This window comes from Argiope bruennichi, chromosome X1 (assembly GCF_947563725.1).
Source record: "Argiope bruennichi chromosome X1, qqArgBrue1.1, whole genome shotgun sequence".
NCBI classification, from domain to species: Eukaryota; Metazoa; Arthropoda; class Arachnida; order Araneae; family Araneidae; genus Argiope; species Argiope bruennichi.
Genome location: NC_079162.1, coordinates 80058953 through 80067191, shown reverse-complemented (window position 1 = coordinate 80067191; position 8239 = coordinate 80058953).

The following is an 8239-nucleotide window of genomic DNA, read 5'->3' as shown; positions in this document are numbered from 1 at the left end:
CTTATACTCCTTCTATTATAATACTCATTTTTCGTATTTCAGAGAGTGGCTGGCCATGATCAGTTTTCTCACTCTAAATGAAGTAAGAAAATTTACAATTAAAATTAAAAGAGTAATACGATGATATTTGAGTTATTTTATTCAGAAATACAATTATTCTTAATATTTTTTTGAAATTCTCTGTTTGAATAGAATGACATTCTCAATTAAAGTTTCATAAAGAATGAAGACTAATCAGTGAACCAAATTAAAACTGTTAAATATAGTTCTATTTCGTCGTGGTATAAAATTATGAGATTCATACCCAATTGTCTTTATCTAGTTGAAAGCGTGATGTTAGTCAATTATTTTATCTGTCCTCTGTAAGTGAATATAATAATGCAAAAATTTTATGCATTCAAAGAATATTTTAAATATTGTAAGGGCTCTTTGTTGAATCAAAACCATAACACATTTCTAAAACGAAATTAGATTCTAACGAAAATTGAATAGTTAAGAACTTAACTTTAAAAAATGCAAATAAAAGATAGCAATTGCATAAAAATATTAAAACCGATTAGAAGCTGCCTTTTATGAGTATTTTAGAACATTGTTTTCTGAGTAGGGAGATGATATATTAAAAAGAATATTGTTTTCAAAAAAAAAAAAAAAACGCTTACTTTAATTCGAAAATACTGAAATTTTAGAACAAAGAGCGAGTTAATATTAAGACAACGAAACAGCCTTTCGCAATATTTCACATCAAAGAGTCTTTGATCATAGTTCAAAATTATTAAAACTTTCTCCAGAGATTCTTGAGATCCTTCAAATCTAGGTTCTAATTTAACAAATTAAGAAATCATGTTTAGCCATGCAAAAATACTTACATCTATACAAGCTTGACTGAACTGAAAAACGTGATGGCAAACATTTAAGAAAATCATCTTTTAAGTATGCCAAAGCAAATGAGATTCACAAAAATGGTGGAAATATAAGACATCAGTAAGAAATAACTGAATTTTCGGATAAAATAGTCGGTTGGTTTTAAGAAAATGGAGCTGCAGTTCGGAATATCCGAAAATGTAGCCGCAGCAAAAACCAGTAAGAAGAAATAAAAAGAAATTCAATGGCACGTGATCCCATCTACACGTGAGAAAGAAATCTTACGTTAAATAGCAATGGAAAATCCCTTTGTTGGACAAATTACGTTAGAAAAGGAAACAGAAACATCGCACGTGGAGAAACGTGTTCACCTACAAGTAAAATTGAGTTGAGCTTACTGTAAGTTATGTATAAAACCGAAGTTATAAATGTGTTCCGAACAAACAAGACTAAAGTGGGCCAAAAATGTCATGGCGTGGGACGCAGAAATGAAAACAATTGCTTTCGGACGAAAACAAATCTGAAAGGCCCTAATCGAAATGAGTATGACTGCCCCGATTTGTGAAAGGGTCTGGTAGCCTTTTCAGTGATAAATGTGAGGTGGATTAGTTGTTATTATGGGCAGAATTTTTCGATGCGGGAAAAAGTGACCTGGTTAGTGTATCCGGCCAGTTAACTTCTTCAAACAATGCAGAGCGTGTTTACGAACACTTCATCTTGTTTGATCTTTCTTGTATAAATGTATACGATTGATTTAAAACTCTATAAAAAATGTTTTGCTTGGATTTAGTTGAGACCACATTTAAATGATGTTACCTTTAGTAGAGATAAGATCTGAAGTTAGATAGCAATTGCTATTATGAGTAAATTGGATACAAAATTCGGCTCAAATTATCGTCAGCAGCAAGCAAAGTCTTGGAATCTTACACAAAGGCCAAACGGGAAGAGGTACGTAGAGTTCGTTCTTAACATGCACGTTCTATTTCTGTTCACAAAATTACCGAACAAAAACATTAAAAGAATCCAATGATTTCTTTATTATGATAGATAAGAGATAACTTTCATGTGAAATATCAGTTATGGAAAAGATCCATTACCCAATATTAATAAATATGAACATAAGAAAAATTTTAAAAATCAAAGAATCCTCTTTTTTGCATTTTTTAAGACAATAATATCAAGAATGAAAAAAAAAGTAATTTTGTACATTCATGGTAGCTATAATGTACCTATATTCTGACTTCTATGTTATTTTATGCACTCTATTTACAGCATTTCTACTCTAATCATGGCCCAACAGCTAATTTCTAAACCAGTAATGACAAGCATATACTTACAAGTATAAAAATTTCTCCAAATGACGCAAAGGACTATATTTCATGTTTGAGCCAATGTATGAACTTCTGAAAAAATACAATATCTAAATTTTTATGCATCTCCCCAGTCCAATCTTATTAGTCATATTTAACAAAATATTGCTAAGACACTAATACTTTTAATAAGAAAAATTACAATTCTATGAATTAAATTTACCAAATTATGTCACTTTGAATATGAATATTTTAGATAATTTCAACTGTCTAAAATAGTGAAATTCAAAGCTTAAAAAGTTGGCGAATTCTGGTAGCAGGAGACTTGAACTTTTTTGTTTAAAATACTAGTGTATTAGGAATAACTTACTCACTCCGCGAAATAGAATCGGGGGACTGTATAAAAATTTTAACATCTTAATTTTTTTCAGAAGTTTATTCATTGACTCAAATAACATAATTTTTCCGTCGTTTAAAATCGTTTACATACATGAAGTGTATAGAAAGTAGCTATTGGGCCCCGATTAGAGGGAACACCCTACTTAATTACATACCACATTATGTGAAAACATATACTGATTAAAATAAATACAAATATGAACTATAGAATCATAACTCATTTATACAATTACGGGACATGTCTCATCCACAGTGATAAATATATTATTTATTCTTTTATATTATCTAAAATTATAAATATTTCTAATTCTGGATCATCTGCTAATATTTTCTAATTTCGGATTCACCTGCTTCAATTCACATTGCGTGTTAACTCTTCCGTTTGACGTGAGCACGTGAGTCTTCTCTTAATCCGATTATAGATCCTTACCTTATCACCCACTGAATCACGAGAAAACTATCTTTTTTTTTTTGTATATTTGTGAATAAATTTCCAGAACAATGTGTTAGCGAGTGTAACCCACAGGCCTACTGTCTTATGCATGAGATAAAGTCTTCATAAATAAGTAAAGAATCGTTTATAAGGTCATACAAAAGGCTGATGCAAAACTACAAATAAAGATATAATCAAAATGTCAATAAACAACTTTAATTATTAGATATTTAATATTAAATATCTAATATTATTAATTTAAATTTATTTGAAAATAATAATCTGAAAGTTTTTAAGTAATTTGTAAATTATATTACTGCATACACTAAAAAAAATTAACTAAACATTTTTCATACAAGTGAAAAAAAAAACCATAACTTTATAGCCTATCTTGAGTATAAATTATACATTTCGCATTTTATACGAATCAAATGCATGCTTAATTAAAAAATATTTAATCATCGTCTAATTTGCTTGTTATCTGTGAGCATTAAGTATGACATTATGAATCGCATTAAAGTCTTTTAATATTTTCACTTTCCCATATACAAAGTATGGAGAAAGTATTAGAATCTTCAAAAAATTCAAACTCGAAATTTTGACGAATCCCCACGTCTTAGAACCTCCTGAGCTCAAAAAATATATTTTTGACATTTTGTCTGTCTGTCTATCTGTCTGAAATTTGGAACATGGATTTAAAACTAAATTCGTAAATTTCTATCAAATTCTGACCGAATTACTTTCACAAAAAATCTATCTGTCTGGTTGTTCGAATACAAGTGAATACGATAACTACGAAATGGATAAAATTTGGTACATTTTGGCCTGATGGATAAAATTTGGTGCATTTTGGCCTGATGGATAAAATTTGATACATAGATTTCTTATCTAAAGTATAAATCCATATCAAATTTAGGACCCTTATGGGATTGACCATCCTTGGGTCTGTATTTTTGCATGCATGTCAGCACAATAACTCATAAACGCAATGATTTAAATCAATGAAATTCGGTATGTGATCTTGTGATTACAATTTTAATTCGATGTTAAATTTTTGTTTCAATCGGTGGCCAGAAAGGCGTCCAAAATACCTATTCGCACTATATGTTCAGTAAAAATGCTAAATCCACGGCGTATATTTCTTAACTATTGTTCGCAAATGCTATACAAGATCCACGATTTTATACGAAGGGAGGGAGATAAAGAGTTTTATTAAAAATAATTAGAGAAAGTTTTGGGAAGATCACTACCTCTGGTTTCAGTAAGTGTTGACAAAAAAAAAATATCAATGAGTTCATAGCGTTTTTAAATAAAGGGAATAATTTGCTCACCGTTTTCTTCATCATCCCTTAAATCAGTTCTAGAACAATTTGTCTTCCATTAATTCATCAGTTGAGAATAATTTCACTGTCATAATAACGCATCACAGTTCATATATTCCTCAAAAGTAATCTCAAAACGAGAGAAGACAGCGACGTGTAACCGAAATTTAGAATCCTTTGCGTTGTATAAACGAAGTATTTTATCATTACAATATTTATGAAGGAATTGAGACTGTCATGATATGACGTATAAATGAGAAGCGTATAAACGGTGATTTACTGTATATTCAAAAGATAAAGATATGATGTAAATTCTCTACCAGCATTTGACATTGAGCCGCCAAAGTATTTCTATACATTTTTTGTTATTTATTCTACTAAAAGATGAAACCATCTAAACGGATTGTTATCGTTAAATTTTTTAAGCAAATTATTACATTTTAAGCGCTATTAATATTTGTTTCAATATTAAATTTAAAAAAGCAGATTAATTAAATTAAATTTATTTTTAAAATATCATGTACATATTAATAATCACGTATCTGAAAATTTTGATAGATACCACTAGTTTTCTAATAAAATATTTCTCTATTCCAAACTTTCTTATTCCATTTTCTAACTATTTAAAGAGTCGGTATGTTTTTGGAAGAAAGGAGGGGATTAAATTAAGTTTCTTAAAAGTAAAACAATACAAGGTCAATTGCATTTATCTGTAACTTACAAAACTGTTAATTTTGAGATAAACATGTAATCAAATGATAATTATATATCAAAGCAGCAATTTTAGCAGAATTAAAAAGAATTCTTCGTCGGACTTTTGAGGCATAACATATTATTGATGAATAGGAAACTTTTTAAACAGCTCATATTACAGCTAATTCTTTTAATTAAAAAGAAAGGAACTTGTTTCACTCGTCAATGAAGACAGGCGATCATATGATAATAAGACAACGAAATCAATAAAAATAAAAATTTAAAAATTTCAATAGAAATTTAAATTACTAAGTTGCATATATCATGGAAAGTGTGTGCTATTAAAGTCCTAGTTTTAAAGCAGAGAGAGTTATTGGAAAGGTTTCCTAAGATTTTGCGCCATAATCAGATAAAAAGAACGTCAAATAGGCACTGTATCCATTCTTAAAATTTCTACACCATACCAACGTGAAAATGTTCCCTCATGGATGATAGATTTACTTGAATCATGCTTGAACGCGCTAACATCTCTTCCTAAAGTCGCACCAGCCACCAAGAAGCCCTTTGTGTGTATCTCTTTCTATTTTTATTATTTTTTATATTTTTTCTTCTTTATATATAATAAAATCTTATTAAAGTTATCTTCTTTATTCATAACAAATATTTTTTCATCATTTTAAGATACCACTTTTATTAAAGATTATTATCTAAAATTGCAAAGATAATCCTACTAAAATGTTTAGTGTTATATACTTAAAAAGCCACTTTTCTTGGTTAAATGTAAGCTCCTCCACAACAAGCAATGCTGATTTTTAGGATACGCATACATAAAAAACTAATTTCAGTATTTCATTAAATCATGTAATTTTGAACAGTATTTTACCTTAACTTTTTCGAAATTCTTTTAATCTTAACCTCTTTCGTTAAAAAAAAAAAAAAAAAATGTTTGGTAGCATAATTTGATAACATTCTGTGAAAACATTGAAATCTCCGTCGCCATAGATAGGACAAGTAATCACAGCTAACAAACTTTCAAAGGAATAAAATCCAAATTCAAAATACAAATTAAAATTCAAATTTAATAACTCTTGTGGGTCTGCCAGGTAAAGACAGAAGACGAATCTTTACTTGTGTTTAGTTTAATTATATTATTTCAAATCCATACGCTGTTAAACTGGTTACAGAAGCATAACTAAAAGCTGGGTTAATTATTATTAGATCCATTCTTTTTCTTCTGAAGAAATGAATAATCAAACAGACAAAACTAATTAACAGTATAATAAGATAAGCAGATCACACTGTAAAAGAAAACATCTTACGATGCTTTCAACAATTTAATAACTGATTACGCAATGCAAATGTAATAACTGATTACGATAGTTTATTGTTTTATACGATACTACAAATGTTTTATACTTAGACTACAAAATGAGCATATCATTCTTAGACAAAAACAGACCATATCAACAAAGCATGTGTGAGAGAAAAAGGAAATAATGCATCAGCTTGAATTTTAAAGAAATATAGTTTTGTTGTAAAAAAAAAAAAAAGTGCTGTGCAAAAGAATAAATATAACGGTTGAATAAACGTTTTTTTCTTAACACTTGGCTTGTCGTCTCTGCTACATTTCGGATACATCAGGTATTTCAGTCGAAATTAAACCAAGCTGAACATCAGTAATTCTGGATATCTCAGAAGAATGACTTCATTTCAAAATTTTATGTAAATGCCCTCACAGGTAACCATTTCCAAATACTGAAAGGCATCCTTCCGTGTGTTTAAAAAACTAGCTGACAAGTATATTGTAGCCCTTGAAGAACAATATTACAACTCAAAAAATACGTTTCCAAGTTTTGATGTGCAGCGATTGTGATCGAAAGAACACCAGCATAAAAACACTTTGTATTTGTTTCTGTTGCTTCAAATTGGTTACTGTTAGTTTAATTAAAGTCGCCAGACATTCCAGGTTATTCGATAAATACCAAATTTTAATTTAAATAACCAAATTTAAACTGCCTTTTTTTATTCTACCACAAAATAATCAAAATAAAAATTTTATTTTCCATTTTTAAATTTTTTCCGAATATCAGAAAAATCATCCTTTTTAATTTTTACTACACATTATAGAATAAGTTCATCTTAAAAGGTTCATTGTGAATGAGTTGATCTGAAAAAGAATTAGGCATAGTAGTAAAAAATATTACTAATGCTCATTTCTCCCATGCATTTTTTTTTTTAATTTTCGTTGATAGATTCTTTAATTACTTCTTAATTTTTATTTTTATTATTTTTCTGTTTGTAAACATATATATTGTTCAAAATTTTTCCTAATTCTCCTTAGCCATCGTCCCAGATTGAAGATCAGAATATATAGTTATTAATTTAACTTACAAACTTTTTTATCAACTAAGACAGTATTCATTTAGAGAGACAACACGTAAAATTTAGACATATCGACTTAACAGATTTGTGGACTACGAAATGGTATCACACTCAATTCCACATATCGTTTTCTTATTAGTAATTATGATTCAACTTCTATTTATAAAAAAATAAGAAGAAGACATTCTAATATTCTAATAAATTAAGAAAAATTGTCGTTTAGAGGTTTAAATTCTGCAATAACTGTTTCAAATTCAATTTTAGGACTTGAAATTTTCTGTATATTTTTTATATGATACAGTTTGATAGAAGCTTCAATAAAAATTATGTATAAATAGAAATTCATAAAACTAAATATAAAATATGGCATTTTCATTACTTCGGTCGGAGAGCTTAACCTGTTAGTTGTAAAATTTGCAACAGTAGATCTTGAGCTGTTCCAACCAATAATTTAAGAATTTATAACGCAATATTAACATTTCAAAAGATTCTAGACAACAGAAATATAATTATTCCAATGTATTGTTACCACTAAAAAGTTGAAAAAAATGCATTTTTGAGATTCGCAAATGTATTCCTGAAATGTGCCGACATTACTAAAAAATTCTGTGAAGAACTGAAAAAATTAGAAGTTATTTGGTCTTAACTCTAATTCTATGTTCAAATTAAATAACTAAAACGATGAAAATTGCATTGAACAGGATGAAATATTAAATGGCTATTCGAAGAGGAATTATTTATTATATTTATTCATATTTCATTTCAGGGATAACGACGTGATAAGACAAATTAGGACAAATATTTTCACTTATCAAGCTAAAATCATAAAAAAAATAAAT